This window comes from Syngnathus scovelli, chromosome 4 (genome assembly GCF_024217435.2).
Source record: "Syngnathus scovelli strain Florida chromosome 4, RoL_Ssco_1.2, whole genome shotgun sequence".
Taxonomy (NCBI): Eukaryota; Metazoa; Chordata; class Actinopteri; order Syngnathiformes; family Syngnathidae; genus Syngnathus; species Syngnathus scovelli.
In genome coordinates, this window is record NC_090850.1 from 18,018,161 (window position 1) to 18,040,133 (window position 21,973).

The following is a 21,973-nucleotide window of genomic DNA, read 5'->3' on the forward strand; positions in this document are numbered from 1 at the left end:
GGGAGGCGAGGGGAGGGGAGGGGAGGGGAGAGGAGCTGACGTGATGAATAAACAAGAGCGCTTCCTTTCCTCCTTTCTCGTCCCCTAAAACAATATTCTGGTCACTAAATGTGGTAAATTTTATTTATGTATATATCGCGTTTGTAGCAATCTACATAAGTAGCAGATCTCACGTTTGTTGTTTTTGTTTTTCCAATTGTCTCTCGTGCTTTTTTGCACTAATGTAATACTCAAATTGACGTAAATGTATATTTAGATTAGACAAATGCAATCATAAAATGCTATTTAATGTTAAAAGTAAAATATGGAAGCCAATTTCACGTTTATAATGTTTACGATTTTGACGTCACTTGCGTCATTTCCGAGTGATCCACAAGATGGCGTCATGCCTTTTAGATTGACATAAAATGTAATCTTCTCTTTTAGTCTTTTCTCTCATGATTTTTCATGTGCACGAGTATAAAGTGTCATTTTGACTAATTAACAAGCACAATTAAGGCAGTGACCATAAAAAACACTTTATTTTTCTCGGTTTCCTTTTTTTTTTTAGCTTGTGCTCTGTGAAAACGTCAATGTGAGACTAAATGGTAAGTTTTTATAATAATAATAATAATAATAATAATAATAATAATAATAATAATGACAGTCTGACTCCCGAGTTTTCATTGTACGGAAGAGGATTCGGGCCAGTGAAGACAAAAAAAGAGGGTGACAGAACTTTAAAGTGAGTATCTGAAATTGACCACTTGACACTAGGGGGCGTTAACACCCCATATTTAATCCTAACCAAAGCTGCCTCAAGTAGTATTACTCTCAGTGAGGCCTCCTTGTGATTAACGTCCCTTCATTAGTTTTCTCTTGATCATGAGGGAGCATAGACTTCCTATTATATTCTGAGAGTTTAGGAGCGAAACATTGTTCAGAATCTCAGCAGTAAATCAATCGTTTCTGTGGTCACTGGGTTCAACTTCAGGAAAGATGGCCGCCATGTTTATTTTGGATTAAGTCAGAGAATGAACAAGAAAAATGAGCACAACATGAGCAAAAATTAGATAGCCCTGAGTCGGGTGGAGCACAATGTGGAGCTAGTCGGATGCTCGCAAATTAACACTGTGGCGTTAGCTCGTATTTTGAACAGATTTGAGTCAGCAAAAGAAGAAAATTATTAGTCCTGACGCGTGGACTCATAGAACTCTTTCACCAGTTCAGAGCAGAAAAACAATTGATGCTCACATTCAAAGTTTAGTATTCAATGAACTCATCATGCATGTTTCTGGAACGTGGGAGGAACCCAGAAATAAACGTGCAAACCCAGATAGCCCATACAAATTGTTGCAAGCGCAGTAGCAGACAAACATTCATATTCGAACCCTGAACCTTAGAACTGTGAGGTCGATGTGCTAACCATTAGGTTGCTGTGCTGCCCAAGCTTGAAATTACGATTTTCGACGATGCATTCTAATCTGGACCTGCATGGCAATGAGCTGAATGCATTTGTGATTGTGAATAAGTATTACTTGTGGGCGCCAAGGCGCTGCAATTGCCTGCCCACCTCCTCATGTCTTTCATGCACAAATAACCACAAGTAGGCAAATTGATTTTTGTTTGTCTCATATGGCAACTGTTCCACTTTCCTTCATTTCCTTCAGGTAGAGCGAAGTTCAACAAGATAATAACGAGTGAGCATTAACCTCTTCTTCTGATCAAGGCTCATAATTTTTGGTGTGGTGTGTGTTGTTGGTCTTCACGAGATGGAGCACAGTACATGCATGCCAATTTTTTTCCTCGCACCATGGGGTCTTGCGCATTTCATAAATGGGTAAGAAAATCAGAATGTATGTAGCCCACTTCAGAGACAATCTACCAGTAAATATTGGGTTGTCCATCCAAGCGAGCCACTTGCAGCTGACATCTGGTTGCGAGGATGTGAAGCATGTTGCATAACAGTCAATGAGAAACAGACATTGTGCGAGAGGAGGAAAAAGGAAGAATCTCGGCCTGCGTATCAACCCGTTGTGTCATCAAGTAGATTTAACAAAGAAAGTCACAGACGTACATATGAGCACGTGCGTGAATATAGAATACTTGCAAAATTACTTATTTGCTAAAATTTTTGACTCATGTCTCTATAATGTTTGACTCGTTCCAAATGGCAAATATAGTGAGCAATTATGGAGATGTTAATACAGAAGGTAGATCAAAACCATATATGATTTATACTTTTTATTTCTTAAATGGTTGTTATCTTTATACGCTATTTTTCGTCATCTGTTAACAACACGAAAAGAGCCAGATCGATAAATGTATCAATCTGCTCTTCAATCTGCACTGCGATCTGCTCGCAAAAGGCGGGACAATTAAGTATTCTTCAAGATGATTGGGTGACGTGACAATTTGTGCAGGCTACCAAACTGACCAATCACGGCAACGAAAATCCTAATCAGGAAGTAAAGAAAAAAGCAGAAACCTCTTTTCCAGTTCAAAGTCTACAAACGCCTCTCGCTGCGCTTCCAAAAGAAAACTGTCAGTAAATCTGCGAGAATTATTTGCTACTGGTGTTGCCATATTACTTTTTATATTTTCCCGGCGTTTCATTTTTTAGCGGCAGCTACATATCCCGCCCCACAATTACATTGTTGCTTTGTGATTGGTCCGGTCATCCAGTGACCGGCTCAGGAAATGAGCGGGCTCAGGACAAGCCGCATTATCTATTTTCGTGTTTTTGTGAACTCATAAATACTGTCATAATTCATCTTACATTGAGAGCTCCCTTCAAATTGTTTAGCAAACGTGGTTTCCTTTAATTAACACCCACACCAATTAGTAACCGCATAATAGAGGGAGGAACACGCAACTGAGCATCTGTTCGTAGTGCTTGGATCCACGGTATGTTTTGGTTGGGCGTAACAGAATGAGCTCATGGCGCTCTTGACAGCTCGCAGTGCTTTGCTCAGATGTACATACAGGGCGTGTCTGGGCAGCTCAAGTTCACGTTCAAATTCTAAACACATCCCTCGAGAATGCAGCTTGAGATTGCATAAAACTCTCTTTCCAAGAAAAAGAAAAACATTTCTTTTTCTTTTTTTTTTTGTCTTTAAGCGCGCACGTTCCTGTGCAGCTGTTACGGAAATTCGATTCCATATGTTAAAATTGGTTCAGTCTGCTCAGATCAGAGCTAATATGGTGTGATGGTGAGGAAAACATGATTTGTAGAACTGGTGGCATCATCTCATACAAAATTCATGCAATGTGAGTTCACGAAACACGTGACTAAAGTTGTATGTGCGGTGTTTTAATATATAGAGGTTGCAATGTTATGAAAGTGGACACTTGTAAACAATGGCAATTGTCCCAAAGGAAATTAGCCGAGCTGTTGACATAATATAACATTCATCAGAGCAGCATGTCTTCAGGAGAAGTTTGAGAATTTGTCTGGACAATACTTTGCTTTTTGACAACTAGTTAGTTGGCTGTTTAGGTTTAATTTGAGTTACAAATGCATGTGGAGGCTTACCAAAATCTACCTGCTAACTACCAAATGAATAAAACTCAACAATGTTTTCCATTTCACCTGAGTTTTCTCTCTTTGCCATGTGAACCGTTATGCTTAAATCAAAACCATAGATCTGTCACACCCTTTGAACATTTGAGTTAATTAGCTGTTAGCAGGACACACATTCATGTAAATCTTTTGTATTACAGATTCAGAAAAACATTTGCGTCTGGGTCCACAATAAAGACCATTTGCAGATGGTGAAGCTGCAAACACAGACAACATGACAGATTGGCCATCTCCTTCGACAACTTTACATCATCCATCAGGTCTGCTTGCATTTCCTTACAAACATACTTTTGTTAATCAACATTGTGCATGGCTTCTAGCAATGTGTGTTCTTCACGCATCTATTTTTAAAAGGGGCTGGTAGGAGCTGCTTTGATTGGCGACGAATCAATTTTCCTGTGTTCACGCCCACAACGGCGCAAAACGCCCATTTCTAACTGGGTGTGTCTGCAAATATACCAAAACGTAGTTGAACCTTATTTCTTTAATTGCCATACATACGTTTCATTAGGAAAATTCATGCATATTTTAAATTAGTATGTATCAAAGACAAGGCAGCAAACAGGCTTGATGCTTGTACATTTAATCCTTGGATTGGAGCAGAGATGTGTGAACTCCAGCGGCAATGTAAACACCACAGCTGGTTCGCAGCATCTCAACAGTGAGCTAAAGGTTTACTTTAAGCCTTTTTGGAAGAGACCGGCAGTTAATGCCAGGAGCATCCCCTTGCTGACTTGACTCGTCTATTTAAGGCTACAAGGCTCAGATTTAGTCTGCTCAGGAGTTCACCGTGTTAAATGTGGCCGTGTAGACAGGCTGTCCAGAGGGAAGATGTCTTCATGAGGGGCTGTCATGGTGGTCTTTTCCCTTCTGCAGCTAGAATTTTTTTTTTTTTCACAGCCAGAAGCACACTGCATTTATTTCCGGGAATCATTTCAGGCGAATAAAAGGTACATCAAATGGTTTCAAAGTGTATTTATGAGCTAATTACCACCTGAATCATCCTTGATAGAATGTTTGCTGTGCTTTTGCAGACGTGATAATGCTTCTGAAGGATATCCCTCATCAAATGATGGTGGAAAATAGAAATGGCATTGACCAGTCGCGTTTCCATGGCAACACTTAGCTGTTCCACAATGCGTTTCATTTTTGACTCACAAAACCGCTTGTACTGTATGGAGTGTTAGATTCATTTTCATCTCAAATTTCACCAAATTAGCAAAATGAGGGTGCGTGACTCAAAGATTTATTAAGTTGCCACAAGTAAAAAGTGATTTTGGAATGAAGCATTCCACTGCTCGATCAAAATGCTTACATCAGCAACACGCAGGTCACCTCAGCGCACCTCTGCCATCTGATGCGTGTGTCATTGATACATGTTCTAAAATGTCCATTAGCTCGAGCAGTCAGAGGTTATCCTCATATCTGTAGCACCGACGATCGCTCGGTCAGCACATCTCGTTACGGCACCGAAACAAGAAGCTGTATTCATCCCAGAAGCAGGATATGCTCTAATTAGACTTAATTGTCAATGGGGATGTGACTCATGTGGTTGAGGTTCAAAGACTTTTTTTTTTTCAAGTCTTCTACTTTTCTGTGACGTTTGAAGTCAGATTTTTGAGGTCTTTTTTCTTAGGGTTGACATTTGAAGACAAATGTAGCATGAAGTCATCACGCTTGAATTGCTCATGGTCACTTGGAGATAATCGTATTTTATGATCAGCAGACCATCTCGTAATGGCTTTTTTTAATTGTGTTTCAACTTTTTGACACCAAACAATTTTCACTTAGTGTTATATTGGCGTAACAGCTAAACACCCTGAAGCGAATATACAATTTCACATTTTCCTTTGAGTTTTCAAATATCGGTAAGATCAGTTACACATTGCACCCATCCAGAAACTATAATATTTTATAGCGTCTCGATAAGTGGTTGTAAACTATCATGGCCGCATTTACCGTATTGCATTACATAGCGTGTTTCTCATTCAGAGAATTTTGTGTACCTCAGCTGTAAGAATTTAGCAACTCAGCACCCAGTCGAGAACTTCTGAGTAAGGTGACAGAAGACGCCGAAATGAAAAGCATTACCACATTGTGTTAAAAAAGAAAAACTATTGTCATATATCACGCGCTTATTTATGTTGCTATGCAACACGAGAAGATGAAGCATGACGTTAAAGGGCAGAATTTTCTAAATGAGTTTATGATTCAGACACGATGTCATACGTATGCATCATATCCTCTCATTCGGGTGAACGCCATGGGCCACCATGACACTTCTTGAGAAAGAAGTGTTTGTTCTCTGTCAGTCTCCTCAAATGTGTCAGCCCATCAATGATAGATGGACCTCACCTTCTTTCAACTCGACTCATCTTTCACCCACAGCTCACCTCCCAGAGGCTCAGTCGGTCAGCCTCATTTTTTTTTTTTTTCTCCCACTGGTGCAAGTAGATGAAACTGAAGAGCCATTAAAATGACGTTAAACAGGGTTTTTATTTCATCCATTAAATAGTCTAATATAATTATAAACAAATTCATTATTAATTGCAACTATTAAAAGATAATATTCTATTCACAGAGGTCTGCACTCAAACTGAGTGCTCTTGTATTTTCTTTTTTTTTTTTTTATAGCATGTGTCCACAAGTTACCATGGCGCCCTTGTATAAGAGCAGAAGGGTGATTATTACAACTCTACAGTGTAGCCCTGCCCCTGTCTGACCGCCATTCCGAGCAGCGGCGAAATAAAACGGCTAATGCGGAGGCTGTAATTCTATGTTGTCACAGCCTATTGTGCCCAAGCCGAGGCCACGTCTATTCTCCTCTGGTGTTGTGTGTTAAATGCAAGGATGCCTCTACAGGCTCTGTTATGTTGAGTAGAAGCAGCGAGAATACATTTCCTCACAGGCGCTTCAGAAGTGACGGAATGTTGAAAACCGTTGCTTGTAAATGGAATAATGCGTTTATCTCAAATGACACATTGCTGCGGTCGGCGTCGTACAAATATGAGCAGTTTGTAATTAAAATGGCTTTTGTTGCCAATAGCTTTTTTTTTAGTTGTGCTTTATGTCACATATGGCATATTATATTCCAAAATAATTATTTGTAATAACTCACTCCATCCATCCGTCCATCCATCCATCCATCCATCCATCCATCCATCCATCCATCCATCCATCCATCCATCCATCCATCCATCCATCCATCCATCCATCCATCCATCCATCCATCCATCCATCCATCCATCCATCCATCCATCCATCCATCCATCCATCCATCCATCCATCCATCCATCCATCCATCCATCCATCCATCCATCCAATTTTAGCTAGCTAGCTAGTTGACATGAGATAAAATTGTCACCCTGATGCTTCTGTGTCATCAAAGAAATAATATATATAGTAAATTATAGTAACTATAATTACAGAAAATAATGTTTTCTTTTTGTTGGTGTGATGAGCAGCTGGGTTAAAAGTGTCCTCCACCCCCATTAAGTCTTCCCCACTCCTCCTCCATAGATGCAGCCTACACCTCCCTGAAGGGAGGACAAGCAGAGCGTGGCCTGAATGTAAAGTGTCCCTAATGATGCCATGTGCTTCTATGTGCATGGTCTATCCTGTGGATCTAATACAAGAGCTGTACCCCCAACATCACAATCCTCAATATTTGACTGACAGCGCCACTGAGGTGTTAATTCAATGATTAGCATTGAATCACCGTAGTTAATTTATTCCAGCTTTGTGGGTCCCTATACATGCCCGAGAACTCAATTTTAACAACATGCGGCTGAAAATTGTTTGGATTCTTGTTGTTGCAGTTTTCAATGTTTTTTTTATTTTGCTGCATCTCAGTTCTGCCAAATGTTGTAGCCGGTGAATCAGGGTAAACATCTCCCCGCCCTTTTGGTATGGAGTCAAACGATTATGCACACAGCATGCAGCCATGAGCCAGAATCTACTCGCCATTTAGCCTGGAGCATGTTGACCTCATCAACATGAGACTCCTAAAAAAGGTTGACATCATGGATAAATGATCCACTGCTTTAATATTAATCCACTAAACCCTTCCCTTTATATAACGGACCTCCAAAGTCAAACAGCTCCAAAGTCAAGTACCATTTGAAGTTCAAACCAAACACGCTGAAAAGTAATTGGCGACTTCGGGAGGTGATGCCACCAGACTATCCCAGAAATAGGCCGGCCGTTCGGAAAAATCAATTTTCCCGACATTCCCGATAGCCACCACGCCCCTTGCCTGTGATGGAGTGGCAACCAGTCCAAATTATTGTCTGTCCGTCACTCAAAGTCAGCTGACCTAGATTGAGTAAAATAGAGATGAATAAATAGATGGACTTGGCGCAACTTTAACTTAATAAGAATCAGTATGGATATAAAAAAACATTAAAAGTAAAACATCCAAAAATTGTGCGTTTGAGTTTGGAGGTTTCCAGCTGTAAAGCAGATTTTTTTTCCCCCACATCTGAATGAATATTTTTTCCTCTCAAATACCTTCCATCAGCATTTTCCTCATTTTCCTCATGTGCCCAGCATATAATCGTTCTCGTGGATGACTGGCTGCAGAGCTGATTAATCGGCTGGCTGGACACACTTTTCAACCAGGGAACAGCGCCGCGATTGTGTGACAGCACGGCGGATTTGCGGAAGCCTCTGACTGATCCAGGTGGCCGACTGTCGGCCGCCCTGGCTGGCTGACAAGCTCATCCGTTTGCTGTTACCCGATGGAAAAGACCGGAATGATTTTGAATTTGACGGGAGGCAGCACGGTGCCTTGTGGTTAGCACCCGACACATCTAAAGTTCTGAGTTCGAAACTCGGAATCAACTTTTCTGTGTGAAGGTTACATGTTCTCCCCGTGCTTGTGTGGGTTTTCTCTGGGGACTCAGTCTTCCTCCCACATTCCCAAAAACATTTTAGTGAATGTTGTGCTGTGTGAATCCAGCTGGAAAAGTGTTCCAGAAAATGGATGGACAACTGTGTAATTAGTGTGTCTTTTTTTAGAATAATCTAAAATGATGGTGTTCATAAACTTACAAATTTTTGGATTAAAAACTTACTACCATGTTTTCAATCCTAACGGACCACACTGTTGAAGTTGGATCAACGTTGTTTTTGTCTTTAAACCTCATGTGAGCCACAATCCCTTATAAGGTGAGGGTCACGTCTTTCGACTCAATGGACCATTCAGTCAATCTTGTTTTTAACGTTGCATGAAAGGGATTAGAATGATAAAGATGATTTTATTCTAGGTTTTTTCACAAGTTATCTCCTTAGGTTACGGCAATGATTTGTCTGTCCAGGCCAACAAAACAAAATGTTCCGCACGTGACCTCGCAGTCAAGGATCTCGGCGAGACAAGTCCTTATTTGTCCCTGTTTCAATCTCTCTTAACGCACATGCTCTGACAACTCTGAGTCTGTCTCTCGATTATCAAACAAAGACCAAATAATCCCTTCAGTGTTAACATGCAATAAGAAAATAACATGACAAAATTAGCATAAAACATTTTACTGCTCCAAAGCCAATGCATTTGTGTTTAAGAAAAATACTGCAAGGTGACAATTAGCTCCTTCACTGCTAAATCTTTGACGTTTAAAGCTGTCAATGGCAGTGAATGAATTAGGTCACTCTTGCAATCTTGTAGAAACGACCATTAGGCGTGAACATTTTGCAGTAAGTGCTTTCCGCCCTGCTGTTATCAGCTCAACATCTGCTTTTGCTCTTAAAATTGTACCCGGGCCTTGATGAATTACACTTCCACTCAGCAAGAACAATGTGCTTTTCAAGTGGCTCAGCCGAGAACTGACTCGTAAAAGGTTTGGTGCGCAACTTGAATAAATATGACCCGAGTCGTTTGAAAGTAATACCGATCAAAACTGAATTCAAATCTGACAATGTAGACCTACTGTATGGTTGCTAACAGGAAACACGTTTTGCTACTGGTTAGCATGTCTGTATTTTGAGGTTGTGGGTTTGAATCTTGGCTCAGGTCCTTCCTGGTAAATTTAGCATGTCCTCCCCGCGCTTGTGTAGATTTTCTCCAGTACTCTGGTTTCCTTCCACTTTACGGAAACATGCATGTTAGCATTTTCCAAAAACGTGCATGTTGGCATTTTCCAAAAACATGCATGTTAGCGTCATCAAATTAGCCGTAGATGTAAAAATAGACAAATGGATGGTATAAGCAGCATTTAAGGCCACTACATGCAATACATTGTGGACTAATGGCTTTTATAATTTGTAATTAGGCCTTATTCTCATGTAAACGTACTTGAAATGATGCACCGCGGCAATCAAGACATAAATTCACACTTATCAGCTGAAACCAGGGCGCTCCCCAAACGAGGGAATTTGATGAAAAATATTCTTTGCTAGCAATGCATTATCTGCACACAGCCTTCTGTATTTTGCAAAATGTTCACGTGGAAAGAAATTTCTTTAGGCTCAGAGAAATAACAGGATTCTACTGCCTTGTAGTCGGGCATCCATTTCTCCCATTAAGGTTCCCAAATATGGTTCCTTAGCCTTCACTCAATAACATTAGCAGCTCATAACTTTCTTCTGTTCTCATGCAGTCATGAAGAAGACTCGATTCACTTCCTGTTGAGCTTTTGATTCTTTTTTTGACAACCCACGGTCGTAGGAGTGTCGCATTGGAGGCGGGCAGGAAAGGATGAGCGTGTGCACCTTTTTCGAAGAAAAGTCCTCCAGCTGCTCGGAGGCGAGCACACAAGTCACCGTTGTGTCCCCGGAGAAAGAGAGAGAGAGAGAAAAGAGAGCGAGAGAGAGAGAGAGAGGCCCGGCTGGCCTAAGGTTGCCAAGGCAACAGGGAACAGTGTAGGCATGGTGAAAGAGCTGACAGGGATGAGTGGCGACGCCAGGGGACACCTTTATGCATGAAGACACTGACTTTTGGAGGAGAAATAGAGAAATATACTTTTAAAACAAATCGAATTGCGTTATTAATAGCTCTGCTTAGGCGCCGTCCCAAATCGAAGGGCACAATGCTCGGGATCGAACCTTGCGGGCAGTATATTTTACGCTACCCGGTAAAGGATGAGTGGCTCATTGCTTTTATTCCTGCAATATTAAATACAAAGTCTGCAGCATATTAAACGTGGTTACACTTAAAATGGTGTGAAATTATTCACAAGATTGATGAAAAACTTCAATCGACTGTTACGCTTTAAGATTAGTGTATGTCCACTTCTGAAACATTGGTGTCAAACTCAAGGCCCGGGGGCGACACACGGCCCGCTACATTCACATTTTCAAAATATTTGAACAGTTTTTACTTGTTTCAGATTTGAAAAGGAGTTATTCATGAGGAGTACATTTATTTGGGTTGACTGCTTCTTCTCAACAAAAATGAGTTTGACACCCGTGCTCTAAAAGGAATCGGTAAAGAACATCTGAAATCTCTGTACAAGAGTTTTATCTTCTTGTTAACGATTAATCCTCGAAGGAGGTCTGTAGTTTTGTTATTCTAGTTGTCTCACTGTTTGTCGAGTTCGCTAACCTTCTTGTGTGTTGACACAGTGGCCTCACTCTTCATTTGTCTCCAGCTGTTCTCTGTCTACATTTGCTTGTACTTATTTCCACGCCTTAAAAAAGAAAAAAAAAAACTCCCACATTAGTTCATCTTCCTGCCTGCCGGATGTAGCGTTCAGCCAAAAAAATGGCCCAACATTTTTCCAGAAGTCTTCCTTAAAGTGTCCCAAAGCAGAAGTGACAAAATTGGACGGATCCAGCGAATTACCCAGAAAGCCTTGTTGACTTTACAAACTACACCTTCCTCAGACAGCTTCGTTTTGTTTTGAGGCAGCTTCACTGGAATTAGAAAGATATACAGTGCCAGCGTTCTGTTTCTCTTTTGCCTTAAGTGCATGTTAACATTTATTTCTAAATGCGCTTTCCCAAAAAATGATATTGTTCACAGTGGGATGACGCATCCCACGTCTCTATTTCCTGCAGCGTCTGTTGGCATCGTAATAAATAGGAACACGTCAAGAACGTTGCGATGGAACAGCCTAAATTATTCACTTCCATTAACACAGGCGCCCATTACACATTCGATTTGTTTAGGCCGCAAAATGTCTGCGAGCGATCGGTCATAAACAGGAAGTGAAGAATATACTGCATGACCAATGAGGGCTCTATTTTAAACATGCTTTATCTTTAAAAAAAAAAAAAAAAGACATATTATGCTTTTTTGGCGGGGGTAGAAATGGGTTTATTAAAAAAAAAAAAAGAAAAAAGGTTGTTAGTGCTTCTCTCAGCATTATTGACGTGATTTCAACACATTTTGAATTCTGACTTTGAAGTATGATACAGTTAGTTAAGGCGGGGCAAAGTATCAATACAACAATGGATCATACCGTGCAAGAGTATTGATACACCAGGATCAAAATATCAATACAGTATGTTAACATGCCGGCGGTTCTGCCTCGGTGGTATTGATTTCTTCATAGATCAATACTACAGGGCGCCTCATGGTGGCGCTGATCAAAGTCAAATATCCTGAAATGTTGTTTGACATCCTTAGGTTTTTCTTGGAACAGCACAGTCTTCACTTTGCTACACATTTTGGGAAGGAATTACAAATCAGATACCTTCTTCTTCATATTTTGTTGTGAAAGAGTGCATTTGGAAAGAAATGAAACATTTTAAGAACTTTTAACATCTCTAACTTTTCTTGAAACACACCGCTACTGCAAATAGCTGTCATCAATTTTGCTCTTTTAGACTCACTTTATTAGTACTTCAAAACTTTACCAACTATTTCAGCTGCGTTCACTCCCACAACGGCGCCAACGCCCCCTTCTACTTACGCACACAGTTCAAATGTGACGCTGTAAATGTGATTGCTTGTCTGTCTTCTTATCTGCCCTGTGATTGACTGGCGTCCAGTCCAGGCTCTTGTCCAACATCAGCTGGGCTAGACTCCTACTGGGATGGATTGTATGCACCTAGAAATCCTTGGAAGAGGTCTCCAGTTATCTTCTAAGACGTAGCCACACTATCTCCTAACTTGATGTGTCTGCTTTCTCCATCCCGACCTTGATGCGAGGCCCCTGCGTTTACGCCTGGCGTGTGAGACTCTGATTTAACGGCGAGAGAAGGACTTCCTTATCAGTATGTTTCCCGTGCGGCTGCTGTCTCATTCTCGTGCTGTTATGACCCTGAGCTGTCATTGTTTTTACTCCTGACACCCTTTTCCTCCCAAATACTCTCCCCCTCCTCGCTTTTCCTTTTTAGGCTCCACTAACAGGTGATGTCTGTATGCTCTTGCGCAAAAGCTTTTTCCACACCCGAAAATGTCAACGCCAAAGACGTCCATCAACGCTGGTTCGAACTGACAAGTGAGCCATTAGGGGCGTTTGAAAAAGGGCGTCTTCGCCAATGTCCATCTGCTGTTCACTTTTAGCCGCTATTACATGATGAAAGCTTGCTTTATTTACTGTCTCCCTCTCAATGGTTGTTAATCACAGCTCTGTGCAGGTGCATCATGACCATGTTTAATCATCCTGCAGAAAATATACAAGGACACACACACACACGCGCGCACACACACTTTCCCCCACCCCCTGCAGAACACAACCGTTCTCCTCGCCCATGATGTAATGCTAGCAAACCCCTCCTCTACCATCTCTCGCACACCCTCTCCTTCCCTTTCGCCTCTTTCTATTGGTGGTTCCAGTCTGCATCTGCTGGATCAGCACACACACATGCACTCACTTTACACACCGGTAGGAAGAGGATGAGGAGGGGGATTCCGCCGCAACTGCAGGCTTAGATTACTCCACCTGGCTGCGGTGAGTCTCTCTTTTTTTTTTTTTTTTTCATATATGACAGGCGGCCAGTGTGGCTCACACAAAAGGATGCTTTTACTTTGTCGTTCAGGGGGTTGATGAAGTGGAGTGAGAAAGAGCACCGGTGCCGTGGTCGTGCATCACACTGAGTCAGCTTCTTGGCTGGTGCGTGTGTCTTAAAGTCGTTTATAAAAGATGGCATGCGCTCGGTGGCTGCTAACTAGGAGGGATGTCGGTCACCTTGTCGGGAGATAACGCACGCTGAAGATGCTGATGATGAGGAGGCTGCGTTAAGTTCTCAGGGAGGAGTGCAGTGATGTAGTTTGCGGTGAGTCCTGGCCAGCTACACAATGAAGATGCATTGGCTACAAATAAAGCCCTGACACTGTCATTATGTGGAGGGTGTGTGTGTGCGTGTGTGTGCATGTGTGTGTTTGTGTGAGAAACATATGCATGGCTCCTCCTTGTCCCTGAAGTCCGCGAAGCTCAATCACTGGAAGGCTCAGTGGGATTTGTAAAAGGAAAATGAGTTATTTTATCCTGACCTCAACCTTTTTGAATTCCACAAGAGCATATATTTTTTAATCTATTTTATATTTAAAATTAATTAATTTGATTGTGACCTCAGCGCATTGAATTCCAAAAGAGCTGAATTTATTTTAAGTCTGATATTCAAAACCCCTCCTTCCCAAAAAGTTTATTTTGCTTACTTGTTTCAAGTACTTTATTTTTTGTTTAATTTAGGGTTTTTTCTATTTATGCAATTTTATTTCATTTGTCATTTAGTTTATCATGATCTCAAACATTGAATTCATCTTTTATAATTCATAAATCAAGTCTAAATAACAAATCAATTTTAATTTTTAAAATGTTAAAATTATTTTACATTTCCAATTTCGGGGACCACCTGCAATACCGCCACGGCCACTAGAGGGCCGCGGACCACCGGTTGACAATATCTGATTTAAAATTAATTTGTTGTCATTTGTCTTTTATTATTATTAATATTTTTAGTAATTCATTTTCTATTATGATTCCATGATAAATGCATTTTTATGTGGTATAAGTTGGTATTTTTTAAAACGTGTAAAAGTATCTGTTACATAATTTCATTAAATGATAACACACCCTATTTTTTGCCTCGATGAAATTAGAAATCAAGCCTTGTCTCATGCGAGTAAACGACCTTATACCCCACCCTGTATCCTGCCATGTCAATGGCGTGTTCAGCTTTCATTACCATGACAACCGGGGGGAAAGCCCTGATTGCAGTGACTTCCTCTTGAGCCAAGAGCGCCCATGAAGACCATAAAAGCATTTTTACTCATGGAGGCAGTACATCATACACTACTCTGGGGGTTGGTGCATGCCCGTGCCTCTTCATGCTCCAGACAGGGTGTGGTAAACCCAAGTATTTTTGCAGTTCACTATTTGCAAATTGACCAGTTTTTTTTTTTTTGGTAGCGGTACCTCAATGTAGCTATTTGGGGGGGGGGGGAAACTCACCTAATCGCTAGAATAGGCAGATCACAAAAGATTTCGAGACCAAACTATTTGTCTACAAGCAATGAAAAAGCTATTTTCTCCAATAACATGTCCCTTTTAAGATTATCTCTCCACTTCATGTGGTTGTCATTGATTTTCCCCAGTGAGTCGATCCATCATTTCAAAGAGCTATCGAGTCAATCTGTAGAGAAGTTTAATCCAGCTGCAGCAGCAACAACACGTTATTCTCCACGCCGGGTAATCAACGTGATGCTCTTCAATTAACCAGCAAACAAATTAGCTTTGCTGTGCCTTTCAACTCACTCATTGCCAGTGATTGCAACCATCTTCATCATTGTCATAATCGTTGTTAGAGATTTGCTCACTCCAACTTATTTTGCAAGAACCACAAGAGACAAGGCAAGTTCTTTTAGACACCTGCAGGTGGAGAGTCCATTCGTCGCTGTCTGAACAGCGATTATCGAATGAAGTCTGAAAGGTCTCCTTCCTGCAAGGGCATATTTATTAGGAGGAACAGAGTGGGGGTATGAGTGGGCTGAATAGAAAGCCCTTGTCCTCTAGTCTAAACATCTCAGGGGATGTTTTACGATCTTGTGATAAGGAGGACAAGGTAAGGTATTTATTACCTGTTGCATTCCAACATAATCCTATGATAAAGATAACCTGGAAAACCCTAACAATCGTCATCATCGTTCCGAAGATTTGGAACTTGGGTGGGTGGCAGTTGTCGCCAGCCGTTTTTTGTGCTTAAGTTCCATGTCGAGTAATAATTTGAGCTGGCACAGAAACAAAGCAAAAAGTAATTAAAAACACAATTCGCCATTACACTGAATATAGTTAATTAATTAGTAAATAGTGGGAGCTCAGTGTTTGTTTCTCTTCCACATGGCTTGCGGTAAAAAGCCACTATGATGCTCAAAGTGTGTTATTTATGCCATTAATCAATTCCAACCCAAGAAATGTAGCAAAGTTTTCTATATAAAAAAAATCATAAAAATAATACAAGTGAATATAAAACATATATTTTTAAAGAAACATTTGATCGTCATGACAACAATAGCATACTCCGGGTTGAACTGTTTGCTAGCAACTGAATTCAAGCCAAGTGGTCTCTTACGGTAAATACCTGAAATGATCAATATCTTTATTTTCCGGTCAGCATCAAATGGCCCATGGACCGGTGGTTAGGACAGTTGTTGTACAGGATGTACAGTAATTAGGCTGCAACTCCAAACTAATAAAGCAACAGGAAATGGGTGCTGTCGGCTCCTCGGAAGGTTAACGTGTGCTCTTGCTGAGATGCTTCATTGATTTCTGACCGCTTTAAGTCCCGTTACAGTCCATGAGAGACACGCTGTCTCCATGGTGACCTTTTTAAAAGTGGCCTCAACACTTAATATTGTAGCTGGACCAGCAGTGGAAGAGCTGCTATCGTCCATCTATCCATTTCTACAAACTGTGAGGCGCACGTGCAAACCACTAGGACACCGTGCTGTCCGTTTTGCCTTCAAGTAAGGAAAATCTGACTATCTGAGCTCACGAACGGAGACGTGGCCAAGCAGCTGTTGAACCAGTTTGCATCTTGACTATATTGACGTTCCAATCACCTTGATGAGTCGTTCAGCCTGTTTAATCGTATTAACTCTGTGAGAGTCCAAGCTTACTTCCATATGATTTGAACCAAGGCTTTTACTTCCTTTAATGGCTTTTTGGCTGGAGACAGAGACGCCACGACTACACTAGACGCATCATGTGATGGCGTGGGGCTCGTCTCTGGAAAAAGCCAACGGAAAAGTCCATCCTGGAATCTCTGTTCCATAAGTGGCTAAGTGGACGACCTCAGCTTCCTCAGCATACTTGTGTTGGACAAATGTAAAATCAATAAGGCTCTTGCTTTGACGTAGGAATGAAAATTGAAAGATTGTTTCAAACTTGTCTTCCTGTTAAGAAAGGAAGATTAAATATCTTGACTCAGGTATTCAGAGTTGGTGCAAGATCTAGTAATATTTGATATTTAGTTCAAATATTGGTCTGCATTTTTACAAAATCATTAACACATCATCAATGCCAGTTTCTTTCTTACACCCCCAGCCGCCTCAATCCTCCCATTGTGCAGCTGTGCAGGACCTTGACCTCTGCCCCCTTACACAGACTGCAAAGGCACAAAGAAAGTGCAAAATAAATGTAATATATTCATCGGGCGTCTCATTAGAAGCCCGCACGTGGCTGACGTCATGTCACGCCGGTCCCCCGGGGGCATAAGCATATTAAGCTGGAGATAATTCATATTAATGCCACATGTCCCGCCATGGCAGATATTGTCTTTTATTGCTGATGGAAGATGAAGAGAGGAAGGGTTACTAGTTTGGCATCAGCAGGCGAGCCGCTGCCAGATGGCTTTTGGTCATTATTTCACTTTGGTGTTTTTTTTCTCTTTGTTCACTGACCACATGACATCTGCGCAGCAATAAACTTCATTTAACCGTGAGCCTCCCGGCACGGCACGACTAGACAAAACTACTCAGATTAGTGTTAATGAATCTGGTGGGTCAAAGTCCAACGTAGCCTCACTTTCCCGAGGTTACGAGTTGAAAATATTTTTGGAATGCATACAAAAACAGTTCTCCCTTTTTTTGTCGTCTGTCTGACTTTCATCTGAAGGGTTGAAGGTTATCAGACACTGAGTCATGTGATGCCCTCGTGATTTTGTAGTAGCCTATGTCAGCATTTTTGCTCCCCTCCGAAAGGCCTCTCTGATGACACTGATGCACAAATCCAGTGTGACAAAGAGAGCTTGTCATGTACTTAACCCCAATCAAATGTGACCCGATCTGAATGGCCGCAGTGTAGTCGGCGGTGCGTTGGCTTGTCTGGACAACGGCGGGATGTTATTGGAGCATGGCGGAAGATTGAGAGTGATGTGTTCAACAATGGAGCCCGCTGTCAAATGGGAACCTTTGGCAAAGTGGAGGCCACTTATTGTTTCTTATCGGATTGTGATATGGTTGCAGAGCACCTCTTTTATATTAAAATAGGATTTACTGAACAATTTTGACTTTTTAACACGAAGGCCAATATACACTGCAGGATAGCTGATACATTGCATGAATTGTGTCAACAAGAGAGAAATATAAAGCGACTAAACATTCAACTTCACTTGCATAATTACACACAGTACATAAGTACACACCCTTGCACATTTCACTAAAACAAATATGTCTTAAAAGTTACAAAATGTCTGTAATGATGCCGACTTATACTTTTTTTCCATATAATGAACAATAGACTATAAATAATGTCACCTTAATCAGGACATTGTTGATTTTGTCCCGTAGAGGATTAGTTTTGACATTTTTCTTTAGACATTGTTAGGGGGCGGAGTTATATGGATGCTCTTTCAAGACAAGACAAAAGTGATCAAAGCAATAAAGACAATACGATGCAACAAAGATCTTACATATAACCCCGCCTCTAACTGCAGGCCTGCTCCGAAAGTCGTTGGGAAAGTTGTTGCTTTAATAAGCACAAGTATACAATAGATATATATGATACTTTTAAGAAATGTTCATCATCACATTTCCCTGCAAAGCAGATACGGATGGTGTTGTTTTAAGCTTAACTGATGTCAAAGCATAGTGGAGATGACTGCAGTGTGACAAGCACAACGTGACATTTTAGTCTTTTTTGCAGCAGTGAAAGGAGATTACATGAATGGCTGCGTCCGCCTGTGTTCAAGTCTTTGCCTTTGCCCGTAATCCTCTGTAATGCTCTTTGTGCCGGACGCTCGCTGCTCTCCTTCATTGTTCTACTTGGCTGCGGAGCACAGCAGAACAACAAGAAGAAGCAGCAGCAGCAGCAGCAGCAGCGACTTAGTCATAGCCAAAATATACACACAGTAAAGACAACTTTGCCTTCAAGTTTAATCTGAACTAGTCCAGAATTCATCATCTTGAAAGATTAGCCTAAAATAAATAAATAAACAAATCCTTGTTTCAAAATTAAACAACTTGAATCTGTGAATTAAATCCAGCTGGTTTTGATGCGTATTTTGGTGTGAATCCACGTCATCTGCAAAAAAAAACAAAAAAACAAAACAAGAAATGTTTGTAAAGTCTCTCCAATACAAACTTTTTTATTCTTTTTACCCCATGTGTAGTTGAGAAGCTGTAATATCAAACTAGAGCTGCTCAAAATTTGGATTTCATGGATGACAAAAGTTGAGGACTCCCTTGTGGTACGTGACGTCACGAAAGACAGGCAGGGGGCGTGGCTTGTGGGCGGAGCTTGAAGTTTTGCAGCTTGTGGAAACTACACAAGCACACATAGGCAGAGTGGACTTCATTTGAGCGACACGTCAATGCGAGGAGTTGCGTTTGCCGGATTTAAACCCTGATCTCTTTTATGTTTTTTTTTTTAACTTCTTTTCAGCACCCCAAAGACTTCAGCCATCAAAGGATCGTTTGCATGGATGTGCGTGCGTTTTTTTTTTTTTTTTTTTAACTGCAATTGGCAGCCAGGAATGGTGAGTAACAATTTTCTATGTATACGGAGGTTTTTAACGGGTTTGTTTCTTTTCTTCTATTTTGTTTTAACTGTCTCAGGCTTCTACAGTTCATTTGAAATGAAGCAACTCAGTTGGATTCCAAGTATTTTCTGTTAAAGTCAGTCTAACAAGTTTAGTGATGTGCAAACATTGTTGGTGTTGACCTAATCAATATTTAAAAGGACTGAGTTGAGTGTAGGGAGGAAGACCATCTTTAAATATTATTGTTTGTTTAGGTTTTATAATATCAGGTACTTTTAAGACACTGAGAATTTGTGCATAGGCCGACACAAGAAAATCAGGATCAAATCCAGATTTAATTTGGTTTGTTTTCACAGCATCTTACACATAATTAATAAATGAATAGCATTTAATCTAGAGTAATTTGTCTTTCATAGATTAAAACTGTGACATCATCAATGAGCCTCAAAATCAGGATCAGAAACTCTTTTGCTCTTTTATACTGCATAGATGGTAAATTGGGTGCACACTGTTTTTTTTTGTAGTTAAAAAGCAAGAGATTGCAGTTATAGTTCATGGTTGAGGAAGTGTGAATGTTTAGTGGTTAGCACACCTGGCTCACAGAGCTGAGGTTCTTGGTTTGAATCTCGGTTCAGGCCTTTCTTTGTAGGTTCTCTCTGAACTTGCGCTGGTTTGCAAGCTTAACCAAAGACTCTGAAATTAAATTCACCATTGGTGTGAATGTGTGAGTTTTTTATGTGTGTTCCGACTTCCTCAGGAATGTCTCTAAATCATAGGTGTCAAACTCAAGGCCCTGGGGCCACATCCAGCCTGCCGTATCACTTAAGTGGCCCACTAAAGCAAAGAAAGCATGTCTACTTTATTTCTTGCTCAATATCTTATTTCTCTTTTAACGCTTTTAACTATCACACACCCAGTCCACCAAATAGTTTCTTAAATTTAAAAACAGTTGTATTATTTCATAGTTGCATGCCAGTCCAAACAGTTTGTTGAAGAGTGAAATTTCTTAAGATTTTACAAAACATTCAGGACGTGACTAAGCTTTTCTTGTGTAATATTTACCCAGAAATTTCACTTTTGTATGTGTAAAAAACAAAAAAAGCCTTTACAGGCTTAATCAAATTGATGAGTGTCTTATTGTGACATCACACAGAGGGGGAGAAAGATGAAAACAAACCTTCAGACGACCTCATGTGAGAATGAACAACACTCATCCTCCCTCATTTTACTGTAAACCAAAAACTGCAGGAAGCAGTATTCCTTGAAACACTTAAATCCCCCCTCCTCTTCTTCCGCATCCCCTCATTTTGCCTAAAAAAAAAAAAAACTCACACGCACACACATGGGATCCCCACCCACACAATCACATACACATTCAAGCACTCAAAACAAACATACATGCTCCACCCACTGCTCTGCTGAGGAATGGTCAGCATGTGGAGACCAGAGTGGGGAGACACTCATTCCTTTTAATAAAGGTTCACAAGGGCCCTTTAGTCTCTGAAAAGCAGATAAAGCGAACCCCCAATCCATCCGCTATCGACTTCAACAAAAACAAACCGGCGTGTTGATAACACTGCATGTGCCTTTAAGAGGCGGGGCTTGGCAGGTTAGCGTGTTAAAGTGCCTCCATGTGAGTGTCTGGACATGAGATGTGCTTGACAGCAATTTCTGTGGGACTGTTTGTTTTTTTTTCTCACTGTGCCATGCAAGATAAGCTAGCTGCCCCCATCCGGCCGGCCCCGTATGTCAGTATCAGTAATATCCGATACAAGTTTTTGCAGTCAGTCCACAAAGCCTTTTTGTGTTGAATGATTTGCATTTGCTGCATCATGTATGTGTCTTCAAAGTCAAGTTTTTTTTGGCTTGCCTGTTCATATTTAGGACCACTTGCTGCTCTTAGGGAATGCTTGCTGTTTTTTAAAAAAATATTATTCTTTTTAGATGCAGGTCAGCCAAGGTCCATCTCATTTGTCTCCCTTGACTTACTCATTTCCTTATCTTCATTTGGTTACACTGTATTAATCAGTGTATTTTTGTGTTTTTAGCATTTCTGGACCTTACACAATCCGCATTACCTTAATTTAACTTTGCATTGGTAGTGACACCGAGGATTAAGTCTAGAAAGAATTACCTGCTGATGGATTTGAAGTCCTTTTGGAAAATTTCTTAATATTTAACTTACATTTAATTCTTATCAACTGTTTTGTGGGTCATTTAATGTTAGTCTGAAGAAATTTATTCTTATTTGTGTTTAAAATTATTATTATTGTTGGTTTTTTTTTTTTCCGTGGCGATATATCGGGGGTGGCATTTAAGGGAGGCGCACGTTTGTCACAACTTAGTATCGGTATCAGTTTGAAGAAGTCTGAGATGGAAATGTATTATGCAACAGGCTCCTCTTTCTCCAGAGACAAATTCCTGCCTCCCTCTCTTTTTTTTTTTTTTTTTTCTGCTTCTCTGTTTTGAATCGAGTGCAGGGGAAAAAGATGAAACTCTTTCTTGGCGATGAAAAACAGCTGGTCGGGAATGAAAATCCACTCTTTTTCA

At 40.7% G+C, this 21,973-nt stretch overlaps 1 protein-coding gene across 3 annotated transcripts in view; it reads left to right on the forward strand.

Annotated features, from left to right (window-relative positions):
• The first annotated feature begins 13,247 nt into the window (after positions 1 to 13,247).
• LOC125967521 (semaphorin-4B) overlaps positions 13,248 to 21,973 on the forward strand; it is a 36,478-nt gene continuing 27,752 nt past the window's right edge. The window contains exons 1-2 of one of the 3 annotated variants that reach the window (XM_049718700.2): positions 13,248 to 13,395; positions 13,484 to 13,720. The gene's annotated coding sequence lies outside the window, so the exon portion shown is untranslated. Of the gene's footprint in view, positions 13,396 to 13,483; positions 13,721 to 19,208; positions 19,421 to 21,973 lie in introns of those variants that run through there. The other 2 variants (XM_049718698.1, XM_049718697.2) reach the window with 2 other exon arrangements.